This window comes from Mustela erminea, chromosome 2 (assembly GCF_009829155.1).
Source record: "Mustela erminea isolate mMusErm1 chromosome 2, mMusErm1.Pri, whole genome shotgun sequence".
Lineage (NCBI taxonomy): Eukaryota > Metazoa > Chordata > Mammalia > Carnivora > Mustelidae > Mustela > Mustela erminea.
Genome location: NC_045615.1, coordinates 28,630,619 through 28,644,207, shown reverse-complemented (window position 1 = coordinate 28,644,207; position 13,589 = coordinate 28,630,619). Strand labels below are relative to the sequence as shown.

Sequence of the window (13,589 nt, the reverse complement as noted above, 5' to 3'; positions counted from 1 at the left end):
GTCCTGGGCTGGGATTAACCCATAAATCTGGTGAAAAGTTAAACAAGAGCACAGATCAATGGAGGTTCGCAAGACCCCACATCTTCCTTTCTCTCTTCTCCTGTGAGTTCATTGAAAGTTGAAATCCCAATTCAGTGTTTTGGAATCTGTATACAATATTAAATCTCATTAATACACTTTTAATAATTTAACAATCATATAGAGCACTTCAGTTGTTTACTAGTAGCTGTTGGTTTTAGTGACTTTTGTCTTCTGACTCTCCAAATGACTCTATAGTAATTACAAAATACTGCTGAAAAGCGTCCAAAGACTTAGGGCTTAGTGTAGGCCTTCTGAGTCAGGATGCTTCAGTTCAAATTCTTGTTCTATTCCCTATTAACTGAGTAAACTTTGGTCAGGACTCCTGTGCCATTTAGGCATGGGGAAAAGAGTTATTTTACAGATGAAACAAGAACTTGTATATTTTTTTTTTCAGCGTTAACAGTATTCATTGTTTTTGCAACACACCCAGCGCTCCATGCAATCCATGCCCTCTCTAATACCCACCACCTGGTTCCCCCCAACCTCCCACCCCCACACCCCTTCAAAACCCTCAGGTTGTTTTTCAGAGTCCATAGTCTTTCATAGTTCACCTCCCCTTCCAATTTCCCTCAACTCCCTTCTTTTCTCCATCTCCCCTTGTCCTCCATGTTATTTGTTATGCTCCACAAATCAGTGAAACCATATGATAATTGACTCTCTCTACTTGACTTATTTCACTCAGCATAATCTCTTCCAGTCGCGTCCATGTTGCTACAAAAGTTGGGTATTCATCCTTTCTGATGGAGGCATAATACTCCATAGTGTATATGGACCACATCTTCCTTATCCATTCATCTGTTGAAGGGCATCTTGGTTCTTTCCACAGTTTGGCGACCGTGGCCATTGCTGCTATAAACATTGGGGTACAGATGGCCCTTCTTTTCACTACATCTGTATCTTTGGGGTAAGTACCCAGTAGTGCAATTGCAGGGTCATAGGGAAGCTCTATTTTTAATTTCTTGGGGATTCTCCACATTGTTCTCCACAGTGGCTGCACCAACTTGCATACCCACCAACAGTGTAAGAGGGTTCCCCTTTCTCCACATCCTCTCCAACACATGTTGTTTCTTGTCTTGTTGATTTTGGCCATTGTAACTGGTGTAAGGTAGTATCTCAATGTGGTTTTAATTTAAATCTCCCTGATGACTAATGATGATGAACATTTTTTCATGTTTCTCATAGCCATTTGTATGTCTTCATTGGAGAAGTGTCTGTTCATGTCTTCTGTCCATTTTTTGATATGATTGTCTTTTTGGTGTGTGTGGAGTTTGAGGAGTTCTTTATAGATCCTGGATATCAACCTTTTGTCTATACTGTCATTTGCAAATATCGTTTCCCATTCCGTGGGTTGCCTCTTGTTTTGTTGACTGTTTCCTTTGCTGTGCAGAAGCTTTTGATCTTGATAATTCCCAAAAGTTCATTTTCACTTTTGTTTCCTTTGCCTTTGGAGACATATCTTCAAAGAAGCTGCTGTGGCTGATATCAAAGAAGTTACTGCCTATGTTCTCCTCTAGGATTCTGATGGATTCCTGTCTCATGTTGAGGTCTTTTATCCATTTTGAGTTTATCTTTGTGTATGGTATAAGAGAATGGTCGAGTTTCATTCTTCTACATAGAGCTGTCCAGTTTTCCCAGCACCATTTATTGAAGAGACTTTTTTTTCCACTGTATATTTTTTCCTGCTTTGTTATAGATTATTTGCGCATAGAGTTGAGGGTCCATATCTGGGCTCTCTACTCTGTTTCACTGGTCTATGTGTCTGTTTTTATGCCAGTACCATGCCGTCTTGGTGATCACAGCTTTGTAGTAAAGCTTGAAATCAGGTAACGTGATGCTCCCAGTCTTATTTTTGTTTTTCAACATTTCCTTAGCAATTTGGGGTCTCTTCTGATTCCATACAGGGTTGGAATTAGGATTATTTGCTCCAGCTCTTTGAAAAATACTGGTGGAATTTTTATCAGAATGGCATGAAAAGTATAGATTGCTCTAGGCAGTATAGAAATTTTAACAATGTTTATTCTTCTGATCCAAGAGCATGGAATGGTCTTCCATCTTTTTGTGTCTTCTTCAATTTCTTTCATGAGTGTTCTGTAGTTCCTCAAGTACAGATCCTTTACCTCTTTAGTTAGGTTTATTCCCAGGTATCTTATGGTTCTTGGTGCTGTAGTAAATGGAATCAATTCTCTAATTTCCCTTTCTGCATTTTCATTGTTAGTGTATAAGAAAGCCACTGATTTCTGTACATTAGGTTTGTATCCTGCTACGTTACTGAATTGCTGTATGAGTTCTAGTAGTTTGGTGGTGGAGTCTTTTGGGTTTTCCATATAAAGAATCATGTCATCTGGGAAGAGAGAGAGTTTGACTTCTTCATTGCCAATTTGGATACCTTTTATTTCTCTTTATTGTCTGATTGCTGTTGCTAGAACTTCTAATACTATGTTGAACAAGAGTGGTGTGAGTGGGCATCCTTGTTGTGTCCCTGATCTCAACAGGAAGGCAGTGAGCTTTCTCCAATTGAGGATGATATTTGCTGTGGGTCTTTCATAGATAGATTTTATGACGGTCAGGAATGTTCCTTCTATCCCTATATCTTGAAGTGTTTTAATCAGGAACAGATGCTGGATTTTGTCAAATGCTTTTTCTCCATCAATTGAGAGGACCATGTGGTTCTTCTCTCTTCTCTTATTGGTTTGTTCTATCACATTGATTGATTTGCGAATGTTGAACCATCCTTGTAGACCAGGGATGAATCCCACCTGGTTATGGTGGGTAATCTTTTTAATGTGCAGTTGGATCCCATTTGCTAGGATCTTGTTGAGAATCTTAGCATCCATATTCATCAGTGATATTGGTCTGAAATTCTCCTTCTTGGTGTGGTCTTTGTCTGGTTTGGGGATCAGGTTAATGCTGGCTTCATGAAAAGAGTCTGGACGTTTTCCTTCTGCTTCAATTTTTTGAAACAGCTTCAGGAGAATAGGTGTTATTTCTTCTTTGAAAATTTGGTAGAATTCCCCAGGAAATCCATCAGGTCCTGGGCTCTTGTTTTTTGGGAGGTTTTTGATCACTGCTTCAAGCTTGTTACTAGATAGCAGTCTATTCAGGTTGTCAATTTCTTCCTGGTTCAATTTTGGGAGTTTATAGTTTTCCAGGAATGCATCCATTTCATCTAGGTTGCTTAACTTATTGGTATATAACTGTTGATAATAACTTCTGATGATAGTTTCTACTTCCTTGGTGTTAGTTGTGATCTCTCCCTTTTCATTCATAATTTTATGAATTTGAGCTTTCTCTCTTTTCTTTTGGATTAGTGTGGCCAATGGTTTATCAACCGTATTGATTCTTTCAAAAACCAGCTTCTAGTTTCATTGATACGTTCTACTGTATCTCTGGCTTCTACCTCCTTGGTATCTGCTCTAATCTTGATTATTTCCCTTCTTATGTGTGGAGTTGGTTTGATTTGTTCTTGAATCTCTAGTTCTTTAAGGTGTAGAGACAGCTGGTGTATTCTGGATTTTTCAGTTTTTTTGAGGGAGGCTTGGATGTATTTCCCCCTTAGGACCGCCTTTGCTGTATCCCATAGGTTTTGGACCGAAGTGTCTTCATTCTCATTGGTTTCCATGAATTGTTGCGGTTTTTCTTTGATCTACTGGCTGATCCAAGCATTCTTAAGCAAGGTGATTTTTAGCTTCCAGGTGTTTGAGCTCCTTCCAAACTTTTCCTTGTGATTGAACTCCAGTTTCAAAGCATTGTGATCTGAGAATATGCATGGAATCATCTCAGTCTTTTGGTATCAGTTGAGTCCTGATTTGTGACCCAGTATGTAGTCTATTCTTGAGAAGGTTCTGTGTGCACTTGAGAATGAGCATTCTGTTGTTTTAGGGTAGAATGTTCTGCATATATGTATGAGGTCCATCTGGTCCAGTGTGTCATTCAATGCTCTTGTTTCTTTAGTGATTTTCTGCTTCGATGATCTGTCTATTTCTGAGAGAGGCATGTTAAGATCTCCTACTATTAGTGTATTCATATCAATATGATTCTTTATCTTGATTAACAATTTTCTTATGTAGTTGGCTGCTCCCATATTGGAGGCATATATATTTACAATTGTTAGATCATCTTGGTGGATAGTCCCTTTAAGAATTATGTAGTGGCCTTCTGTATCTCTGACTGCAGTCTTAAGTTTAAAATCTAATTTATCTGATATAAGAATCACTACCCTGGCCTTCTTTTGAGGCCCATTGGCATGAAAGAGCTTCTCCATCCCTTCACTTTCAGTCTGGGTGTATCTTTAGGTTCAAAATGGGTCTCTTGTAGACAACATATGGATGGGTCCTGTTGTTTTATCCAATCTGCAACCCTGTGTCATTTTATGGGCGCATTTAGGTCATTCACATTGAGAGTGATTATTGGTGGATACATTTTTATTGACATCGTGTTACCTTTGAAGTCTTTCTTTCTGTATACTGTCTCTATATTTCTGCTCAGTGATTTTCTTAGGATTTTTCCTCTTTTATAGAACCCCCCTTAATATTTCCTGCAGTATCAGCTTGGTGGTTGTAGTCTTTTAAGCCTTGCTAGTCTTGGAAATTCTTTATCTCTCCATCCATTTTGAATGTCAGTCTTGCTGGATAAAGTATTCTTGGCTGCATGTTCTTCTCATTTAGTGCCCTGAATATATCTTGCCAGCCCTTTCTGGCTTGCCGGGTCTCTGTGGACAGGTCTGATGTTATTCTGATGGGCTTTCCTCTGTAAGTAAGGAGCCTCTTTGTCCTAGAGGCTTTCAAGAGATTGTATCTCTTGATTGTATCCAGACCCTGGAAGAATTCAAGGTCCAGTTTGGGGACAAGTCGAGTGAGGGGCAGCCACGGCACACAGACCTCACGGTGCTGGTGGCCCACAACGATGACCCCACTGACCAGATGTTTGTGTTCTTCCTAGAGGAGCATAAGTTGGGAATCAAGACAATCAAGGTGTACTGCCAGTGGATGCAGGAGGAGAACATCAAGCGGACCCTCATCGTGGTATAGCAAGGCATGACCCCATCTGCCAAGCAGTCTCTGGTGGACATGGTCCCCAAGAACGTCTTGGAGCAATTTCTGCAGCAGGAGCTGCTCATCAACATCACAGAGCAGGAGCTGGTCCCAGAGTATGTCATCATGACCAAGGAGGAGGTGACAGAGTTCCTGGCCAGGTATAAATTTCAGGAGAACCAGCTGCCCAGGATCCAGACCGGAGACCTGGTGGCCCTCTATTTCAAGATAAAGCGAGGGCAGGTGGTGAAGGTGATCCGGCCCAGTGAGACTGCCGGCAGGTACATCACCTACTGCTACTGGCTGGTGCAATAGCCACCCTGCAAGCCGGTGAGACGCCATGTGGCCGCGGGGCCTGCCTGTCCAGGAGTGAGCCCTAGCTTTCCTCTCCTCTTACCCCACAGTTGTCTCTGTCACCTCCCTGTGGGGGGTGCGTGGAGGCAGCCCCACTTCCTGCCCCGCCAGGCTCGACTCGCACAGCAGGCCTGATACGTGGTCATCTGCCCGTCTCTCTCCCTCCCTGTGGCCTGGAGATAGATGGGGCTGTGCCCACCCCCCCAACAGGAGGAACCTCACTACTGCTTCTCTGGACCCTGGGATGACCTCGCCTGGGTACTGAGCCCCACCTGGACCCCAGACCCCGCATGAGCGAGCCTCCAGAGGGGACAGGATGTCTGTCCGCGGGGCGGGGGATGGGGGTGGGGGGAAGGCGGGCAGGTGTCAGCTGCTCTGATGCTGGGTGTTTTTGTAAGAGTGAAAGTATTGGAGTAAAAAAATTGCCGGTCTGGAGGAGCAAAAAAAAAAAAAAAAAAATTATGCTTGTTCATAATTGTAATTATGATTGCTCAATTTTACTATTAGGTGCCTTGATGTTTTTTTGGAATCTATAATCTTGGGGGGAGACCATTCGGCCTCTAGTATATGAACACTGGTTCCATTCATAAAATTGGGGAAATTTTAATGAAGAACTTGTTCCACTATATCTTCCAGACTTCTTTCTTTCTCCTCCCCTTCAGAGATTCCAATAATTCTGACGTTGGAACGTTCCACGGCATCATTTATTTCCCTGATTCTGTTTTCATGGCTTCTAAGCTGTTGCTCCAGGCTTCCTCCTGATCCTTTCTCTCTATCAGTTTGTCCTCCAGATCACTAATTCTATCTTCTGTCTCAGATACCCTAGCTTTGAGAGAATTTAAATTAGATTGGAACTCATTGAGAGCATTGTGAACCTCATCCCTGCTAGCTTTCAGCTCTGCCCTAACATTGTGAACATCATCCCTGGTCGCTTTCAGTACTGCCCTAATCAATTCTGTTTGGTCATCCATGGCTTTTTCCAACCTAGCTATTGCCTGGATAATTGTTAGCCTGAATTCTCTTTCCAACATATTGTCTATGTTGATAGCCGTTAGCTCTGTTGCAGAAGGCCCATCCTCTGTATTTTTCTTCTATTGGGCATTCTTCCTCCTAGTCATTTTGGTGAGAGATGACTGAACAGATGTAGCTGGATGTATCGACCATGGTGCACTCAAGGTGCACATTGGAACGCTTCTGAGCAATCAGGATTCCCCACCCAAATGAGAGAAAAAAGAAAAGAAAAAGAAAAAAAGAGAGAGAGAGACAGGAAAGAAAGGAAAGATAAAAGAGAAGGTTCAGCCCAAATGGGCCCCAAGGTAAGATTTATGAAGTATACAAACAAAAACAGACAAGCAAAAAAAAAAAAAAAAGACTGATAAAAGTATATGACAAGAGAAAAAAAGAATATATATATATATAAATATATATATATATGCAAATAAAGAAAGAACCTCGTCAAAAAGAACCCCAAGTATAAGATTTATATACTATCAGGACAAACACAAATACACAGAAACACTGGCAGAAGAAAAAGTTGGGAGAGTGGTTATAAATTCTCAGTGTGGGTGAGGAAGGTTATTTTGATTCTTCCTGGATGTATCTTGATATCTTTGTTAAAGGAGTCAACTTTCCTAAGATAAAGGGGGATTAAAAATTGGTTTACCTATAGGGGTAGCATTGATTAGGGAAAGGGGATTACCTTGAAGTTTGACTCTATATGAATATTAGAAAATAAAAATAAAAAAGGAGTAAACTAGACTAAACTAAACTAAAATTTTAAAGAAAATTAGAAAATAGAAATGCAAAGGAAAAACACAGGTGTATGTATCAAAAAGTTCAGGTTAGAAGGTTATTATGGAATTTGATGTACTGGACATCTCACTGTGATGGTAAATAGGTTAAGAAATTATCTATATAAAAAAATGAACGAGAATAGTGAGAACTTATTAAAAATAAAAGTTGTGTCTATGAAGTAGTGGTGGTTGTTCTCTTGTAGTCTTTTTTTTCTTTCTTTCTTTCTTTCCTGGTTGGTTTTCTGGGGGAGGGGCCTGCCACATGGGTTTTCAGTCAATGATGTCTCCTGAGCTAAGTCCTCCAGTCCCCCTCAAGGGAGTGGGCTCTGAGGAAACTGGTTTTTTCAGGCTTTTGTTCTCTGGAGGTTTTTATGTTTGTTCACTTTTTTTCTCTCACCTTGACCACTTTTGATGGTTTTTGGAGGTTTAGAGGAAAGCAAACTGCACCCCGACCTCCCTCTCAGAGAGAAGCCTCAGTCTGTTCTCCTGTGGGTGCTGCAGAGCCCATATAAATTTCCCCTTGGCCACTGGCAGAGGAGGTTCCGAGTCAGGGTCCCTGGGGATCTCCTGCTTGTACCCCAAACCATGGCAGCAGTGGCTGTCTGGGCTGCTCCAGACCTCCAGAGAGGTTCCAAGCAGCGATCGCACAGAGATTTTCCCACTTGCCCAGGCTGGGAGTGCCTGGTCTTTCTGGGTCTAAGAGCACCAGGCCTGCACGCCCCTCTCTCAGGGGAGGGTGTGGGGCACGCATGCGTCTCAGTCTCTAATAGTATGGCGCGGGTTTAAGAGCGCCAGGCTGGGCCTTCCCACACCTTTCTCAGGGGAGGGTGAGGGGCGCCTGTGACTCAGGTCTGTTAGCAGGGCTCGGTGTTCTGCCATCTGGCGAGGCTCCCATCCCCTCACAGGAGCCAGACTCCACGTGTTCTCAGGCGTGCTGGCAGATCAGGGACCAAGACCTGGTTTCTCAACCGCACTTTCTCTGGCTCAGCGCCAGGGGAGGCTGTCCTGGGTCCAAGGACTTAAGCCCCTGTCCCTAGCTGCCCCAATTCCCACAATTTCCCCCCGTGGGAATTGCTCAGATCCTCTACTCTTTTTGAGTGCTTTCAACCAGTCCCCACGTTAATGCTGGTCCCCAGATGCAGGGCACTTTCATATTGGGGTATTTCTTTCCAATCGGTCGCCTCTGGTGGCTCCCTCGCTCTTTTGCTTATCTTCCGATATAGGTCCGTCCTTCCCACTCTGCTTTACCTGCCCACTGGCATCTTCTGCCCCTGTAGATATCCAGACATGTATAATTCTGGTCTCAGGCTGATTTCATGGGTGATCGGAGTTCTCTGGTAGGTAATCAGCTCACTTTAGAATATAGGTTGAAACGGTGCCTCCTCCTACTTTCCTGTCATCCTGTCTCCTCAAGAACCTGTATGTTTATCTCTGGGGACAGATGGAAGTCTGGAACTGACCCATGGTCCAAATAAGGGAAAAAAGTGTTATAACTAATAACTTACTATGTATTATTTAAAGTTTAAAAATTCCTCCCTGGTGACACCAAACTGGTGAAGTTATTTATGGCATATACTGGTATTTTCACTTAGACACCTTCGATTAAGTAAGTGATTAGGAGCATTAAAAATCCCACTGGAAACTTTTCGGGATGTCTCTCAACACTAAGGTTTATCATACATATCATGATGGTTCAATCTGGACATGCAGTGTGTTCTGTGCAAAGGAGAAAGACTTTGAGAAGTTGAACCTGGAAATCTCTCCTGGATCTTGGCACTTCCACACACTCTATCTACTGCTCTACTGCCTTTTAAAACCTTCTAGGTGTATGTTCTATGGAAGCTTTGTAGTCCTTTACATTATGTGATTCATTGCAATTTGTACAGATGGAAAAATAAAGAAAAGAGGAAAGGTAAGGAACCATTGTTACCAGATGACTTCCCGCTCATTCCTGGCATGAAGTTGCACAAATGTTGTAATAATTTTTATGAGGAATGCCTACCAATGGATGTTGGAGACATGGATCCCTGGCTAAAGCAAAGAGCTAAATAAACTTAGGGAAGAAACTCAAAAAGAGGGCAAGTCAACCAAGCATATTGTACTTTAGTTGCTTTTGTCTTTTCTAGAAAAAAGTAAAGCAACAGAAACAGCTGGTGGCTTCAGGGCCATAGACTTGCTGCATGCGATTCAGCCAGTAATGCTCAATGACAGTTTGGAAAGTGACTCTTTTTGCCAAAATATAATCCCTATATGAATAAAATTACTAAAAGCTTACAAATGTGGGAAAAAATCAAGAGACTACAGAAACACAAACATATTCAGTTCAATCATTAAGCTACTTTATAGATTATTCCAAACTCATTTCTGAACTTCTACTTAAATCAGCCACTGTGCTTGGGAAATCAGAGCTATCTCCCCTGTATCAGATGCTGTTAAATAGACAACCATGTTAGTTTTTACTCAGGACTCTCACTTACTGAAGCTTTTGCAGAAATATAGATGGAAGGGCAAACACCTAATTTGTTAAGCTCTATGAAGGTGAAAGTAAATAACACACCTAAAAAAAGTTGTCCAAATCTATCCTTAAATATTAAAGCATACTTCTCCTAAGGCCATTGAGATGTAGCGAGTATAATTAACTTTGATAAACTATAATAATTCTAAAACTTCTCCTAACTCTGCACTTTTGTTCAAGATATGGTTGATGCTTAGATAGAAGAGACTCCCCTGATATGACTAAATTGTTGTAGAGACAAGATGAAATTAGAGGAACTATGGGGAAGTCCTTGCCTGGTTACGACAAATAAAAACTCATGATGGGAAAATAGTTATAATTATTCAAAAGAAAGAAAATAAGAATAAAAGGAGTTTTAAAAAAAAACTCAAAAAATATTACACTGAATGTTAAGTATTCAGAAGACTGATTTAAAATAGCACTAAAAAGGAGGCAATAGATGCTATAACTCTAAAATTTTAATGAATCACTGTATAAAGGTTAGGTGTTCTGACTGCCCCAGCCACTCTTCGAACTATGAAAACACTGTGACAGATTTGCTCAATTTTCCCTAGCCTTAATAATTCTTGAAAACTCTGATTACTATAAAACAAGGTATTTATAATCCTTGAGTCAATGGCAATTAAAACTGAGTGGAAGAAAAGTGAAGACTGTGATGAGTCTGGGTGACAGGATGGCCGAAGTCACTTAGATCAACCCCCTCGCAAGGGAGGCAAAGCTGTTAATATGAGTAAAATGTCCTGAGGGTGGTGAAGCAGCTTAGATTGCTGGATACTGGTACCCAATATAACGTCATACTAAAACTTGGTAACGAAAAGTTAACAGGCAGTATAATACATCTGGGAAGATGTAATGAACAACTGTAGAGGATACAGGTAAAATTATGGCTTAAGATATAGGAATTTACTAACAAATTTTTTATGGTTGTCTTACCCGGCCAGAATATATCACAGGAACAGAGGTAATGTTCAAATGGGAAACTTTTGGGGCGCCTGGGTGGCTCAGTGGGTTAAGCCTCTGCCTTTGGCTCAGGTCATGATCTCAGGGTCCTGGGATCGAGCCCCGTGTCGGGCTCTCTGCTCAGCAGGAAGCCTGTTTCCCTTCCTTTCTCTCTCTGCCTGCCTCTCTGCCTACTTGTGATCTCCATCTGTCAAATAAATAAATAAAATCTTTAAAAAAAAATGGGAAACTCTTAACTTACCCAAATTATTGGGGGAAAAAGTTGTCTTGAACATCTGTGTTTCATTCTCTTCTAATGGTACATGGTAGATTGAAACATTTAAAATTATCTAAGCCCAGTCAAGTGGCTAATTTAAAACAATGAAGATAGACTACGGTTGGACATCTGAGGTGCATAAAGAAATTCTAATTTTAATTAAAGTTCTTTTAGATGCAGGTATATCAGTATTCACAAATTCCTTACATAATGACCTGTGAGAAAAGCTGATAAATCCTGGAGAGATTCACTGTATATTATAGAAACCTTAATAAATTATAGCCCCATGCAACAAGCAGTACACAATATGATATTACATATTTAAACGGTGCAATTAAATAAGGGAATCTCTAATTTTGTGATCAACTTAACTAATGCTTTCTTTTCTATTTCTACTCATAAAGAAATTCAAGGCCAATTTGCATTCATGTGACATGGATGAAAAAATATGATTTACTGTGTTTTCAGAAAGACATTTAAATTCTTCTGCTATCCTTATACCTAATGAATTAAAGACTTTTTTTGTTTGTTTGTTTTGTTTTGTTTTTTGCTATACACTAAAACCCAAAAAACTTACTCATCATACTGGAAATGTAAACCCCTGACCAACATCTATCTTTCCATTTCCCCTACCTTACACCAGCCCTAGTAATCACCATTCTACTCTCTGTTCCTGTGGCTCCCGCACGAAAGTCATATGAGAACATTCAAGACAGTGTATTTGTTTTCCTCTGACTTATATTACTTAGCATAATACCAATAAAGGCCATCCATATTGCCACAAATGGCAGAATTTCCTTTTTTCTCATGGCTGAAAAATATCCCATTATATAAATAAAACACATCTATACCCATTCATACACTGGTAGACACTTAGATTGTTTCCATACTTTAGCTATTGTGAATAATCCTACAGTGATCATGGGAGTGCAGACAACTCTTCAATATCTTGTTTTCATTTCCTTTGGATATATACCCAGAAGTAGAATTACTAGTTAATATCATAGGTAGTTCCATTTTTACTTTTTTGAGGAAACTCCATATTATTTTCCATACTGACTTCACCAATTCACATTCCTACCAACAGTGAAGAAGAATTCCCTTTCTCTACACCCTTGCAAAAACTTGCTATCTCCTGTCTTTTTTTATAATATCCATTCCAACAGGTTAGGTGATATCTCATGATTTTGGTTTGCATTTCCCTGATGAGTAGTAATATCAAATACATTTTCATGTACCTTTTGGCCATTTGTATCATTATTCTTCTTTGGAAAAATGTCTACTCAGTTCCAACCCCATTTTTTTTTAAAGATTTTATTTATTTATTTGACAGAGAGAAATTACAAGTACACTGAGAGGCAGGCAGAGGGAGAGAGAGAGAAGGAAGCAGGCTCCCTGCTGAGCAGAGAGCCCGATGCGGGACTCGATCCCAGGACCCTGAGATCCTGACCTGAGCCGAAGGCAGCGGCTTAACCCACTGAGCCACCCAGGCGCCCCTCCAACCCCATTTTTAATTGGATTGTTTTATTTGCTATTGAGTTGTATATGTTCTTTATCTATTGTGATTATTAGAGATAAACTTGGACTTGATTCAGTTGGAAAGTACAGTTACTTATTATACTAGTGATATATTATTTATATATCAATCTGAACCCTAAGCTGAAACTTAATTATAAAAGTTTGTTAGTCATGGGGTGCCTGGGTGGCTCAGTGGGTTAAAGCCTCTGCCTTCAGCTCAGGTCATGATCCCGGGGTCCTGGAATCGAGCCCCACATCGGGCTCTCTGCTCAGCGGGGAGCCTGCTTCCTCCTCTCTCTCTGCCTGCCTCTCTGCCTGCTTGTGATCTCTGACTGTCAAAAAAAAAAAAAAAAAGTTTGTTAGTCATATGACCCCAGAGGATGGCTGATTAACCCAACAGGGTTCAACAAATATTTTTCTGAAAACACAGTAAAAGCATATTTCAGAATTTCTGAACAGAGTTCAACAAAAATGGTAAAATACGTAAACATCTCTTGGATGAGGTGACCAGGCATTCCTCAGACAACCAAAAATAAGTTGCTATTCCTACGAATTCCAAAATCAAAGTAAAATACACTAAAATTGATTAAGTTGTTCAGTTTCCATAGAAATCGCATACACTGTCTGAGAAATTTATTAGCTCCTATTCATAAAATTAAGAAAGAAAAAGGGAGAAAGAAGAAAGAAAAAAAAAAAAAAGAGTGAGCCAAATTTGAGTGGGGCTTTGAGAAATAGTAGGGTGTTCTTTTGTTCTTTTTGGGGGGGGGTCTAAAAATCATAGCATAATCAATCCCTTTTATAACCCGATTTCCCCACACTCATCATGAAACAAAACTCTCTCCCCCCATGTTCACCCAAATGATTTGGGAAATGTCCCTTAAAGGTCCATTATTGCCACCCAGAAGTAATTTATTGTATTTTGGACTACAAAGTAACCTGATGCAATTTCATCACGTGAAAACAACTCAGCTTTTATTGTTATTGGGGCTTTAATTGAAACTGTTTCTATTATGGGAGATACAAACTTATTTTAAGACTTCAGATAGCCATTTTTGTGGATTATGTCATATCATGGAGGAAAA

General features: G+C 40.5%; 1 pseudogene; it reads left to right on the top strand.

The window, feature by feature from the left end:
- LOC116581980 overlaps positions 1-5,664 on the top strand; it is a 32,886-nt pseudogene extending 27,222 nt beyond the window's left edge.
- Positions 5,665-13,589: the final 7,925 nt, after the last annotated feature.